Source organism: Thermobia domestica, chromosome 8 (assembly GCF_964235325.1).
Source record: "Thermobia domestica chromosome 8, izTheDome1.hap1.1, whole genome shotgun sequence".
NCBI lineage: Eukaryota > Metazoa > Arthropoda > Insecta > Zygentoma > Lepismatidae > Thermobia > Thermobia domestica.
Window position 1 is genome coordinate 84,378,813 of NC_137461.1, and position 15,484 is coordinate 84,394,296.

The window sequence follows — 15,484 nt, forward strand, 5'->3', positions numbered from 1 at the left end:
AATGTCCTGCGCCCGTAGACAAGCCTACCCTGCCTACCCTATTGCTACGCCACTGGTTGCAGGGACTGACTCTCGTTACTAGATGAATAATATTAATTGATTTAAAGCATTACATAAGTAATTTCTCCACTTCTTTTTACGAATATTTTGTATGTCATAGCATGTGCATATTATAAATAATATTGAGATTATTTGGTAAACTTAAATAATAATTTGAATGTTTATATGTATAAATTATTTAGCCATATAATGAATACATATAAAATATATCTGCAAATTTACACAATAAAAAAGTTCATAAGTGAGACTTCTGTCCTATATTATCTTCCCTGTATTTTCAATTTTCCGTTCCTTTTTGCTATCAAATCGTGACTTACAAAGTAAATCAAAAGTATCCAATCACTTTTTCATAATTGTCTGCTTTCTTAGCGCTCTAGTTACACCGTTTTGGGTAGAAAGTTGGACACCAAGATCGTTATATTATTAATAGTGTTACTTTTAAATTTCCTTTCGGCCTTCCGGGAATTGCTACTGAATATTATACTTGGAGACTTGCTTCTTATGCAGAGTCGTTTCGACGTATGATTAGCGTCATATTAAACTACTGACTACTGCAGGAGACTTATGTTAGTCGAACTCTTTAGTATGGCACTAATCGCGTTTTAAAACGACTCTGCATAAGGCCCTTGAAGTTCGAGCTCAGTAGCGTTGACATCAACTTTCTATAATCTAGCTCGCTGTCGCACCGGTATCATGCTCTGAAACAAATCATAATTTATCCAAAGAATAGCCTTGTTAGGCAACTGAAATTTACATATTACTTTATTCAGATCTGGCGAACCCGACCGAGCATTATGCTAATTAACACACGGTCATACACAGGAATCGAGATCAAATTTATCTTATCTAAATTTGACCACAGCCATCTTTACAAAATAGTGGTAGACGCACACCACCGAGGTTGTTAAACCAAATGTATCCAATCAAACTTTTAGATTTTGTCAGAAATCAGATACAAAAATGAATATTAATAGGAGCTTATTAAATATTGACTTGCATTATCACAACGCAATGTTTGCGACAACTGGCGTGAAATGTTTGTGATGCGGCTAACATCAATATATTTAACCTTTAAACGCCTATTGACGCAACCCTGCATCATGGCATTAAGCCTTCATAGCTCAGCCCCTTATTAAGGCACGATGATAATTTTGGTATGAATGTGTTCGTGAAGGATGAAGCTTTCCAAGGATATGCATTTTATATATGTGGCAAAACTTTTTCATCAGTTTTTTTTTTGGGGGGGGAATGCAACATTTTTGGGGATGCAATTTTTTTGACCTCCCCTCACTACACGCTAATACCCTGCAACTTATTGGTAATGTGCGTGAAATAAGGGAAGGGCAAATTTGACCAATTTTGGGTTGCCAGGTCCTCCAAATTCTATTTTTTCATATTTTCCCGGATATTTCTTTTCTTCTTCTTCTTCTACCAATAAAGCGGGAAGCAATTTCGCGACGACCCGCTCGGGAGAGTAATACTCCCGGAAGTACGTTTTTCCGCGTGCTACTCTAGCCAGCTGTTTTACGCGCTATCCTAGCCAGTTGTTTTAAGTTGGTCACAACATTTATATCATGAAGTACAAGGGTAACAAAACGAGCCCTATATAATGGAGTACAAGGGCATAAGTACTACAACTACTTATCTGCACAAAAATAAATAAATCACTTTTTTAAGTATTATTTTCATATTATTTTAATTTAATAAGTGTTATAAAAATAACTTTCTTCGGGCCGGGTTTGAACTCGCGCCAAAAGAGTCTTCTATTACTAGCACATAGCGCTAGTCCACTCGGCCACGAAGGCCAACAGCAGCAAGCGTTTGCTTTCTGCTACTTTAATGCAACGTGGCAAGAAGTGGATAACGCCAACCAATCAGAACTGTGTTTCTCGTTTCTACTTCCGGGAGCATTACTCTCCCGAGCTAGTCCTATTTCGCGGATCCCAAGAGTTTGATATCCTCTGATCTCATTGGCCGATACAAATAAGGCAACAAGAGTCATAACGTACATATAGCAGAAAGTAAAGGTCAATTGCTGTCGGCCCTCGTAGCCGAGCGTGCTAGTGTAACGTGTTAGTAATAATGAAAATCGTTTTTGGCGTGGGTTCAAACCCTGCCCAACGAAAGTTTTTTTTTATTTTTTAAATATTCATAACACTTTTTTCATTAAAATAAGATTGAAAATAATGCTCAAAAAAGTGATTTAACGATTATTTTTTTTAAATTTTCATAACACTTTTTTCATTAAAATAAGCTTGCAGTTTTAGTATACGGATCCATCGTAAAAGTAGTAGTAGTAGTAGTAATCAGCGGTGCAAATCTGTCTTCAACATTGGGGGGACGGGTGGCCGTTCCCATAATCTTTTTTTAAGCGATGTTCAAAATATTTATGAAGTTCAAAAACAATGCTGTGGAGGATCAGAGGAGCAGAGTTATCTTCAACATTGGGAGGGGAACAGATTTGAGGCTTATTCTGGGGGGGCATCAATTTCATCTCACTTTCCTTTGTGAGAATCGGACACAAACCATCACATTTCTCCCGAAAGAGCACATTTCAAATGGGAATATTGGGGGGACAGTTCTCCCCAGTTCCAAGATTGGAGGGGACATATCCCCCTCATCCCCCGGGATTTGCGTCAGTGGTAGTAATAGTAGTATTAGTATTATTTTATTAGTAGTAGTAGTAGGAACGGGTTAGAAGCCCCACAAGGGTTGGTTAGGTTCTGTTCTCTTGCCCAAATTTTTCTGTACATTTTACATGACCAACTTCAAACAGCTGGCTAGGGTAGCGCGCGACTACAGAAACTCTTGGGATCGGCCTAAATGCAAGCGGGAATTGCACAAGTTTTTCCTCGTTGGCTATAAACTTTCCAACGATCTACGAATCAGTGTTGCCATACTTGGTACAATTGTACCAAATTTATCCTTTTTTGTCATTCATCGGCCCGTTGATATCACTCTAGCATTTTCAGCTTTTTTATGTGAAAAAGTTGTACAACTCTACCCAATTCAGCGCCATTTAACAAATACTTGTCACATTTTCTGTTTTTTTTTTTATGTTTTCTGTTTCTATTCGTGTATTATGAGTATATGTGCAACACTAGTTAGAAATAATAGATATAATTGTAACCTAAAATTATTAATAATGTGTTATGATGTCTTTCAGAAAAGGTTCTAGAATCCTGGACCGGTTTTTAATTTTTTCCAGATGTCAGTTTACTTACCTTATATTCTTCTTATAGACTATTATCTTCCTTCGTTCGTGAAATAAGCGAGAATACAGTGCAATCATTTATATTTTAATATTTTATAATACGCATTGTTTACACACGAACTCGAAGATGATTGAGTTGATCCTCTTATTATATATTTCTTTTCATATGTGGCCATAATACCGTTATGGTTTATTGATCACTTTCAAATAGAGACGCGTTTGGTTTCCTTACAATACATACCGAAGATGATAACTGTTTTCACTTTTAATTTGCGGCCTTTGTTATACTTCCTAAGTACGAGAAAAGTGTCATCTATTTCCACGGTTGTTCGGGGTTCTCCTATTTGGGTGTTTTTAAAAAGTTATTTTTAAAGAGAGTACTGTCTTGATTTGGACTAGTGGAAGAGGGGGAGGAGTGTTCTAAAATATTACCTCGTTTAGTTTCGTGTTATAAAGCCATGCATTACACTGGCATAAAATAATGAATTCAGACCTTTTTGTTTCAATTTGGTACTATTTTTCAGCCCACTCCAGAGATAGGACTGTGGCATTGACTCTGTGGTAATTAGGGGCGTTATCAGGGCTGACAACGTGAAGGTCTGTAACCGCCCTTCTAAAATGATATAGAAATACATAGTTTTTATTAGGAATTTGAATTTGGTTGTGAATTTTTATCTCGCTTTGTATTGCAACAATGGCAATCATTTTTGCATATTATTGTCACAAGTATGTTGCCTACACATGAACTTCATTTTGCCAGCGTAGGGTAATTGTAAGGTTTACCAGGGCTTCCCAAATTCTATTTTCTTTTTTCATATTTTTCTTTTTCTTCTACAAATAAATCGGAAATTGCACAAATGTTACCTCGTTGGAATCTGTGATCCATAAGCTTTCCAATGATGTATGAATCATGACTCTGTGAAAATTAGGTGGTGGCCCAGGGCCACTAACGTGAGAGTCTATGATTTCGTTAAAATCCCTGGCTAGTGTTTAAGGGTTAATTTCACGCAGAGTAAAATGACAAACCAACAGAAAAATTGCATTGCGTTGTAATCCCAAATTTGCGATATTACGATGCGATACGATACGATATTTAATCGGTAGTCCGGGGTTCTGAATCTTTACAGCTAAATTAAACCATATCAACCAATGAAAGAAAGACTAGTTTTCACAACAGGGATAGGCTAAACCAGCCTCGAAGAGGTTGTAAACAAATACACAGGAATCGGATTCGACTAAGAACGGGTAGTTTTCTCGAAGAGATTCTTGCACACTGCATCCTCATCTTCCTGTACAAAAGTCTCACAGGTCGGTAACTTTAGTCGGTTAATATCGTTACACTTCAAAATGTTTTACAACAGCAACTGGTTGCCCTGTCGAGACACGAGTATTGAATAATGCAAAAGCTCTCTGCAGTAGGCATAACGAAATCCTTTGCGAACTACAACTGCCATATTATGGCATTATGAGGCCCAATGGTCCTCTGCATCACATGTGTTACTGTTAAAAACGAACCTGATTATAATTAAAAATTCATCGAATTATTATCTAAAGTTTAAATTTAATATATAATTTTCAAATTTGAAAACTCAGTGCTGATGGAAATCTTTAAGTTTTACGTCCCACGGTTATGCCGGTTAGGCTAAAGGAGACGGTGATGATGAGTAATGAATGAAATGGTGGAATGAAGGAAGTGGGAGGAAACGGGAGAACCCCGAGAAAACCCACGCACACGGTGTTTGTCCACCACAAAGTTCACTTGGCGGGGGCTGGGATCGAACCCGGGACCCCAAGCACCAGAGGTGAACGCTCTACCACTGAGCCACCGCGGCCCCTTCAGTGCTGATGGACTGTAGCCTCTAATACTCGACGAACACTTGTCTTTCGCATTTTCTCAATTAGAGTATGAGAACTTCGTGCCTGTTAAAGGTTCTAATTATTATTTCTCTTAAGTATTGTGCCTTTTGGCAGGTCCTGGGACTAATAAGGATTTTTTCCTTAATATAGCTAGGGAAAGCTAACAAAAAGTATACGTATGTTTGGAATCGAAGATCAAACATTCGACCAGTTCAGTTGGATGAAACTTCTGAGAATACTTGAAGAAATTGGGGTCAACTGTATAGACCGACGACTTATTCGCAACCTATATATAGGACAATGAGTGAAGTTGCACTTGAATGAAGGAGAAACCAATAGTGTGGAGACTGGAAGATGAGTCATGCGAGGATATAATATGTCGCCCCAATTATTCAACATGTTTAATGAAGAAAGCATTAATGGAAATTGGGGATTTCAAGATTGGTGGGCAGATCATCAACAAGATGAAGTATACAGATGATACAGTTATTATAGCTAGAACCGAAGAAGGACTACAGAATATTATTGGCAAAATAACTGACACTGGGAAACTATCTGGAATGGAAATTAACATTGAAAAATCGAAAGTGGTTCATATCCAGAGTGAACAGTATTTTTGTTCTGTCGGAATGAAGACGCAGAATACGATTGAACAGCAAATGCGATCAAGTTTTATGTAAATCTGAAAGGATGTGTCGCGTCTTAAGGGAGATCGCTGATCCCTGGGTTTTCTACTACGACAATGCGCCGTCACACGTCGCTATGCATAAGGAAGTGTCTAGCAAACCAGAACGTGGGCATCAGCCTCCTTGCAGCCTAAATTTTCTCCGCTCGACCTCTTTTTCATCCGTCGGATGAAACAGAGGGTGAAAGAACACAATGATAGGACAGTGGAAAGAGTGGAAACAACATCGACACATGTTTCCAGGACATTTGTCTTAGACATCCGTGAAACTTAATAAACTGGAAGAAGCGTCGGCAACAGCATATAGACGCAACGAGATCTTATTTTGATTAATTTTACCCCACTGCACAAATATCAGCATTTTTTCGTGAATGTAGTCCCTATACTTTTTAGACAAATCATGTAGACCTGAATTACAATTTTAAAAAGTAACTCTTTTTACTAGTGAGAAATGATAAAGCTTGAGGATGGTTGCTTATTTAAAAAAAGAGAGCGAGAGAGAGAGAATTCACGAAAAACGTTAACGATCGGAAATCCACATTCCTTCGGCTTCGCTTTTTAAATGAACTAACAAAGATTGTACTTACTTTCGATCTTTTAGGTGACACAATTAAACCGTTCTCGTCCAAAGTGCACTTTCTTTGGCTCTGACGTTTGCTTTCCTCTCTTTTAAAGCACTTTTCTCTGTCACGTTCCTAGATATCAGTCTTTTAAAGTGCACTTACCGACCCGTTGGTGCATTACGTATTCCTCTAGAGAAGCATATTACCAACTTTTAAATTCTTCAATCCTCCCTTCAAAACCAGGGTAATCAGGTGTTGTATAAATTAATGAATTTGGAATTCTTTTAATTTCTAATTAGTTTTAACTATCTTTTTATACCTTCTGAAATTTCAGACATATTGGTAATAGGTATCATCTAAGGAAAATCTTATACCTAACGGAAATATTTTTCTAATGTAATGCAAGCTATTGCATACTGAACCAGGAACCGTTCCTTTCGCCATATATACGCGTAAAATATGATTCACATTTATTACATTGATCTTCATTTCCAACACCTTGAGGTACCGTAACTGGGATCATTAATAATCCCATAATAACAACATAATGAATAAACATTTTAACTGTAGGCACTGCTACCTGGGGGATGACCAGGGCTATACTTTCCCAGAAAAATGTTAAAACTATGATAAAAGTACGGCATCGAAGGTTGGGCCGAATTTCAACTTTTTTCGAAAATCGGTTCGGCGAAGCGGTTAAAGGGTGTATTTTAGTGGGCAAAGTGTACCAGATTTTTTTCAGAATTTTTAGTCAACACCTTCATGTGCCGCACCATATTTCACGTTTCTGGCTGTGTAAATTGCATATATTCTCGTTTCTTTTAGAGTCAATCTTAGGGACAGCTTTAACTATACGTAATTAACCTTCCCAAAGCCCACTTTCGTTAAATTGATAAAATTTCAACGCTTAAGACAAGAATGTCGCGTCATTTTATATGTATGTATAAAAATGAATTTTTTAGAAGCCTAAAAGTAGAGTTTACTTTTTTACTGTAATGCAATTCATTATCAACATTCTCAATCATTTATTATTAAGCCAAATTAACCCAGAACTCGTCACGAGAAAGTGACTGCACTTCGAGTTCCGCCCTGTTTAATTTTCTACCATGGCCTTGTGTCCTCACTTACTTGCTTTACTTTAGTAGATGGCATAGTCTTTTGTCGACGCAAATGCTGGCATTTCCTTGCGAGAAAGCAAGGCACAGCGTATTGTGTCTAATTTAAGTAAATATTTACCAAAGGAGGACTGTCAGCAATATTACCGCAACTAATTCCAGGCGTAAGCTCACATTTAAAATCAATTTGTGTAGATCTAACCGGTGAGAGCAACAAAATAAGAAAGTAGTTCTGTTACTGACACTTACTAAGACATTAAAATAACTTATCTGGGCGGTATTCAGAGAGAATTCGTTAATCGACGGTTAGTCTCAGACTAGTTAGTAGGCATACTAACTCTTTACTAAGGAAAGTGCACTTTATGGTATTCAGAGTCTACTTTGAGTACAACTAAAATTATGATTTGGGTATGATTAACTAATATAAACCCAATGCATCGGGTGAGAACAAAAGTGTGGCAACTACGGAAAAGTAGAGCGCATGCGTAGTCTGTAAAAATGAAAATATATGAAATACGAAATGTTGTGTCGCACGCTAAACCGTGGGTAAAAGATTAGCCTCTGTTCTAGACTAATTAGTCACATGTGATTAACTTCGTCAAATACTACGTCCTAATCAGAGACTCTGAATACAATTTTGATAACCATCCTTTAGTCAACCTCATAGTATGACGTTAATCAGTCTTCAAAACGACTCTGCATAAGGCCCATCTAAGTTTGTTTTAGTAAAAGAAGAGTGTAGAAGAAACAAATATTTCGAAGTACTATTAAAATTTACCAGCACAGTAAATAAATAGCTGAATTCGACAGAAAATTTACTAGAGATGTAATAGGTTTATTTATTTATTTATTTTTTTTTTAACTTTTGATCACATTTATTTGATAAAAAGTGTCAGAAATCTCTTCGGTTTATTCTGTTTCATGATGGTTTATTCATGACACAGATGAAGAGCAATTACAAGCAGGTGTAAAATCCTTTAATTTCTTGGCAAAGCAATAAATGTGACGCCATTGAAATATATTCTCTACAAATATACAGGGTGTTTCAAAACAACACCGACAACGTTTGGGAGGTGATTCCTGACACCAAGATAAGACGAAAAGTATAGACCAACCTGGGTGCACAAATGCTTCCTTTCGGAGTTATAGGCTGCCGAAAACGTGAAAAAAAATAACTTTAAAGGCCCATAGCTCCAAAACTATGGAGCCTACCGTAGTCGGGTCAAGACATTACCAAGGAACTAATATGTGCTCTATCTAAAAATACATGCTTCAGAATCCTGCAGTACTTCCGCAACATTTTTTATAGAGGTAGTTAAGTAAGTACTTCAGATTATATGCCCGTAACCAAACTGCCTGTACAAAACTCGTTGCGTGGGTACCTTAGGATTCTGAAACATGGATTTTTGGATAGAGCACATATTAGTTCCTAAGTAAAGTCTTGACCCGACTACGATAGGTCCCATAGTTTTGGAGCTATGGGCCTTTGAAGTTCATTTTTTCATGTTTTCGGCAGCCTATAACTCCGAAAGGAAGCATTTGTCCACCCAGGTTGGTCTGTGTCAGGAATCACCTCCCAAACGTTGTCGGGGTTGTTTTGAAACACCCTGTGTAAGTTCAGCTCTCGATTATGATGTACTGAAAAGCTCACGTGTGAAAATATCAGCTGTGTTTCAACGACTACCGTTGAAAGGACTTTCAGCACAATCGACTCGGAGACTCATCATTGAACCACTACATGATTTCTGTGTAAAAAGAATAAATGTTCCAGGGAAGAATTTTTAACTCGTGTTCTTGAGCAATTTCCAGTGGCGTAGCAGCTGCCCCCGCAGTGCGGGGGAGCCCCGAGGTATAGGGGCCCCGAAGTCTTGCGATGAATAAAGATTTAAAGAAGTAGAACTTCAACCTTACTTCTGTCGGCTTTACAACTAGGGCCCCTTCTCTATACTTTGCGGGGGGGGGGGGCGCAAAAGTGTGCTACGCCACTGGCAATTTCCATTCAAAAGACAAAGAAGGATCCATTCGATTCAAATTAGGAATGCCTTTACAAGAATTATTACACGATTTCATAATGCGTTATAATTCTCTGGTAGGATATATATAAAAAAAAGTCTGATATTAAATTTAATACGATTATACATTTGCAATAAAATGTATCCTCGTCGCCATAAGTGCCTTTACATCGCAGTGACGGGTATGTGACCGCGCAGTACTCCAAGGAAGGGATGGTTGTATAAGAATTTGTGATTAATTTTGAAGAGTTTTTATTTTGACTAGGGAATTAACATAGGTGAAGGGAGTAAAGACACAGATTTGAAGCATCAGTTCACTGTTATTGAAGCATCAGTGCACGAAAAGATTCGTATTCTCAGTTTTTCTATTTATTGTTTTATATGTTAAGTTAAACACCACAATATGTATCACTGATATCGCAGATCGTATTAATTTTTAAAATCGTGTTTGTAACCTATTGTCAAAACATTCATCTCCAGACATGATGTAGAGAGAAGAGAAAGAGATACGTCATCTGTAATATATGTATATGTGATTCACTAAGTAACTGTAGAAATTAGTTAAAGGACACATAAGAGAGCGAAAAGGAGGTCTAGAAGTCTGAACTTTTTAGAGACGTCCTAGATAGGTGAAAATATAGTTAAAAATTGCAAAGGGTATCATGTAATTTACCTTTCTTTTCTTATATTCTAGTATACTTTTTCTTTCACATCCAAACATCTCTATTCAGAATTATGAGATAAAGGTGAAGAGAGAAACATTTCCATTTCAAGAATTATATCAGGAAAAAAATCGTTTGACTCAGACTAGACTCGAACTCGCAAACCTTGAAGCCATGGCTCAGCGCTCTACCGATTGAGCTAACAACTTCTGTTGAAAAAGCCTGATTTCTACAACTACCGGTTGCTGAATGGTGTGTATTAACCAAGTTTGCCGATATAATTGCTTCATATAGCTATTGCAATAATAATAATAATAATAATAATAATAATAATAATAATAATAATAATAATAATAATAATAATAATAATAATAATAGTAATAATAAAGCAGAAGAAGAAGAAGAAGAAGAAGAAGAAGAAGAAGAACAGAATTTAAAAAGTCGCATATGTTAAAAGTTTGACGTGCAGAGTAAGTCCTAATGTGAGATTTTATTATTTATATATAATAAATGTAAGCGTGGTTTGTTCGTGCGTGCTACTCAAACTGCGCAACTCACTACCTAGTCCCATAAGGGTAGGTACAGTAGCCTTGCGTCCTCCAACCGTGAAGAATATTTGGGTTTGAGCCTATGCGTGTCCTAAGAGGAAGGAAGAGATTGAAAGAAAGAAAAGTGGTTTAGAAATTATGCAAACGTAGAATATCTCACGAGGTGAGGTGATATAGAGTTCAGCGTGTCTTTCAGCTACTACTCTATACAAGACGTGCATCTACGACTTAACGTGGAACCAGAACCACACGACTCCTGACGGGAATCGAAACCCGTATCACCTCTAGTTCTATTATGGGAGACACAGGAACATGTAAAAATACTCGAAAATGAACGATATTAATGTTAAATCCATAGCTTTTGAGTACATGAATTATGTATGATGCCCTCTATATCGTTCACATCAAAGTTTAGCATTATCGGCATGGAGGTTTAATGGGAGGGGTGAAAATTAAAAATTCCTAATTGAAAGATATGAGTGTCTATTCAATAGCTTTTGGGGTCGCTGAAATGAATAATTACACTCCCGATACTATTAAAGCCCAAAGCTTTACTCTTTCGTTAGCAGGAAGTTTATTCATTTACTTAACTCAGGACACCTTAAAGTTAAGGATATGAAACTCGATGCATATATTTCTAATTCAAAATTATTATATACGTATTGTAGCTTAGACTTCTAAGGAGGGGAAGGGACAATTTACGCAATGATTTCCTTCACATTCGAATAAAATACTGCCCCATGATATTGCGAAAACTCATTACTAGTGGTGTCATTGCTAATAGTTTTCCGTATTTGTTTATATCCCTACTCATTTATAACAGTACGGTATCTCATTTTTCCTGTGACGGGAGCAACACCTAAGCGAGCATTCAGTAAAGTAAATGCCATTAAAATCTATATTCATAGCACAGTGGTGCAAATAAAGTTGAGCTCTTTGGCAATCTTTTGCACGGGAAGCGAATAAAGCCACCACTTTGGAAAAGTAGCTAATGAATTTCTCTCCGAAAAATCTCACCCGCACATTTATTTTACAGGTGGTGGTTTATAGCTATACTTAAGTTTGTTGAAATTGCTCCAGTGAGGCGAGACACTGAAGTCATTCGTAATAAGGGGGGAAGGGACATGTAAAAGTAGTCAAATATGAACAATATTAGTATCGAAATCATAGTTTTCGTGGTCGCAGATGAATAGTGACGCTGTCGATGTTGCTTAGGTACACCTTGTCTCAAAAAGGTTGAGCGCATTCTTTATTGCTGTTTCGAGGCAAAAATTTTCTAAGTCCAACTTCGGGTATCTTCGGGAAAAAGTAAACCAGGTTCGAACCTCGAAGCCAACCTTTGCAACCTCGGGAAAAATCTTGCAGATGTGTTTTTCTTCTTTTAAATATAATAAGACTTGTTACCAATTGTATATAAAAAAGCAACATTGATTGAAATACTTAATGATACAATATCTCGAAACTGTATTAATGCCAGCACATGCTTGTTTGTCATTTTGCTCTCCATACTTAATGGAATATTTAGATACGTAAACGAATCTTTCCATTTGTAAAAGAATGGTGAAAGTTAAGACATAAAACATTATTCTCTCCTGAGTACTAAAATAAGAGTCAAAGTAGAACAAAAACAGCGTTTGCAGTGGATATGAATGTAATTATTATCTTAAATACCGTTATATATCGCTAGAAGTATTGTTCGTGGAGCGCTTGTGTTAGCTCAGTGGTACGCCGCTGGATTTCAAATCGTAAGGTCGAGGGTTCGCTTCCGATCTGAGTCAATGTTTTTTTTATGAAATTCCTTTTTTCCGCAATGCATGAAAAATTATATAAAATAATTACATTAAAATACGTCAGCTGTATATATATAACATACAATCATTGCAGAACAAAGTGATTATTATGTTTAAAATATAACAGGTGATCACAGTACGTTGGTATTCTATGATATATGTGAATGTTAAATACAAATTAAGAAAATAATATCATTGCAATGAATAAATTATGTAGTGTATTTATTTGGAGCTATTTGTCATCGGAAGTTACTTCTGAATTTTCTCATTACAGCAAGTGATTTACGCTTTCTGAAGGGTAAAGAGACCATTCAGGTATAAACATAAATTATTATACAAACTCCAATCTTCGTTACAGACACAAAACTCCCGATCCCCAAAACTATGTAAACAGGAAATTTACGAACACGAAGTCATGTCTAAGAGACTTATTTATACTCGAGACAGAAAGCAGAATAGGATTTCTTTCCAAAGGATTTCAGTTCAATAATCTGCAAGGCTTTTGTATATGGATGTGGTCCCTTTCTCTCCGCCAATATATATAAAGTAAAAGCGATCGATATTAGTGTCGAATCCATAGTTCTCGTTGTTGCAGAAATTAATAATTACAACTCCGAAAGCGTTAAAGTCCAAATTTAACTCTCATCGTAAAGCTCCTTTGTGGTTAAGCGTATAGCGTACACGCTTTCGGTGTGGGAGACCCAGATTCGGCCCCCAGCGAGAGCTCATGTAGTTCGCGTTAATTAGTAGGTCTACGTCTCATATAGCCTCACTGCTGACGGGACGTTAAACTCAAAATCAATTCAATTGGTTCAAAACCCATTATTATGGCGGGCGATAAAGGATGAAAAATAAAATGTCTCAAGTGATTGAGATTAGTGTGAAATCCATAGTTTGAGTTCGTGACACTGTTACAAACACAATATCATTTAATGCCACGTTTTGGTATGAGCGACTATGCCTCCTGGATTTTGAATTTACAGGAGCAACATCAAAAGCATTGCTCACACAGCTCTAAATGTTTTGATGTATGTATACGTGTATATTCCAGCGAAACTCCGGAATGTCTGGAGCAACTTTTACCTAACATGGGAGACATATTACTTTCAATCTAAGGAAAAAAATATTGTGGAATTCAGATACCTCAAGGGATTGAAGTTGGGAAGAGTGGCATGTAAAAATAGTGTAAAATGACTGATTGTAGAGTGTTATCCATTGTTTTCTCGGTCGTTGAGATGAGTAGTGAGGCACTCAATGGCATTATATCCAAATTCATCCTCATCTTTACAGGATGAGGGGCTTGGAGATATGATTAATAAAATGAAAACACATGAAAATTTTCATTCACAACATGAAAATTTTAGATGTCATGTTAGCAGTTATTACAGCAACATACTTCACACTACAACCTTTCCCTCACTCCTGTTGTTCGGCCATGTTGTTTTCAGGCGTTTACGTTTTTCTGAATATCTCAGCATTATTTGTTCTATCAAAATGAAAATTGCGGAATAAATCTCTATTTCAAATTTCCTTTAGAAATAAGAAGCTACTGAGTCATAATGTTATATGAATCACTTTTACTCTTCTAATAGAAACAAACCCTTGACCCCCAAGCGTTACCGGACCAAATGTTCTTTGGACGAAATGTGCTTTGAACTAAACATCCCTGGACGAAATGTCCTTTGGACGAAATGTCCTTTGGACCAATTGTATTTTAGACGAAATGTCATTTGGACGAATTGTCCTTTGGACCAAATGTCTTTGGATTAAATGTCTCTGGACGAAATGTTCTTTGGACGAAATATCTTTGGACTAAAAGGGTGGCCACCGGGTGGGCCAGTGTGAGTCACGGTGAGTGGTGTTTCGCAGTAGGTCACGTCCTTTTGACCCACGATCCACTGATCCACTCACAAATCTTGACCCATTTCACCCACTTACCAACCGACCCACTGACCCACTCCATCTTTGATTTTAACATGTCTTGTTTCATTTAAAAGACGAAACATACATCCACATAATTTTTTCATCGATTGCGAAGGTTGGCTTAATATCATAATTGTAATGGTAATTTGTTCTTAAGGTGAGAAATTGATATGATTAAAAAGCCCATCTAGACGTGGGTACAAATTACCTTCCAAAGTTATTAGAAACGCTTTCTCACCCCGAAAACTATGAATTCGACAAATATTTAAGTAATTTTTGAGATTTTATTTTTAGCTCTCCCAGGCCATCATCCTGTGAAGATGGGGATGAATTTGGATGTAACCTCCATTTGGAGCATCACTATCCATCTCAACGACCGAGAAAATTATGGATAAAACACTAAGATCAGTCGTTTTACATTATTTTTACATGTCACACCTCCCAACTTCCATAACTTCATACTACTACAATATTTTCTTCTTTGATTGAAAGTAATATGTCCCCCAAGTTTGGTAAAGGTTGTCCCAGACATTCCAGAACTACGCTCTCCTTATTAGATGTGCTGGGGGATCTTACTCTTACTGGAAGTTGAACTTAAAGGTCATCAGAACTGCTCCCAATGAACTTGGCGACCACGAAAGATATGGGTTGTATACTAACATTGGTTATTTTCAATTATTTCTACATGTCAAATTTCACAAACTAATTCATTGTGTTAATGAGGGCTTAACTTACATGGCATCTGAAGTTCCAATCTTTACCTAAGAGACCCCCAAAATTATAGATTCGACACTAATGTAGGTCTTTTTTTATAATTTTGATGTCAGTCCCTTTCATTCCTCCTAGGACAGCAAACGGATACTGCCACTGCTAGGACTAAATTTGGTCTTAAATGGCATTAAAATTTCTACCAATTAATTCAGCGAACAGTGCTGCATTTAGAAGCTCGGCGTCCCTACGCACTTTTGCTCTCGGCGCCCCCAATAACTACATATTTCTCCGTCCCTTGATCCCTAACTTACAAATAAAACTTAATTCGAATATGCTTAATTAGT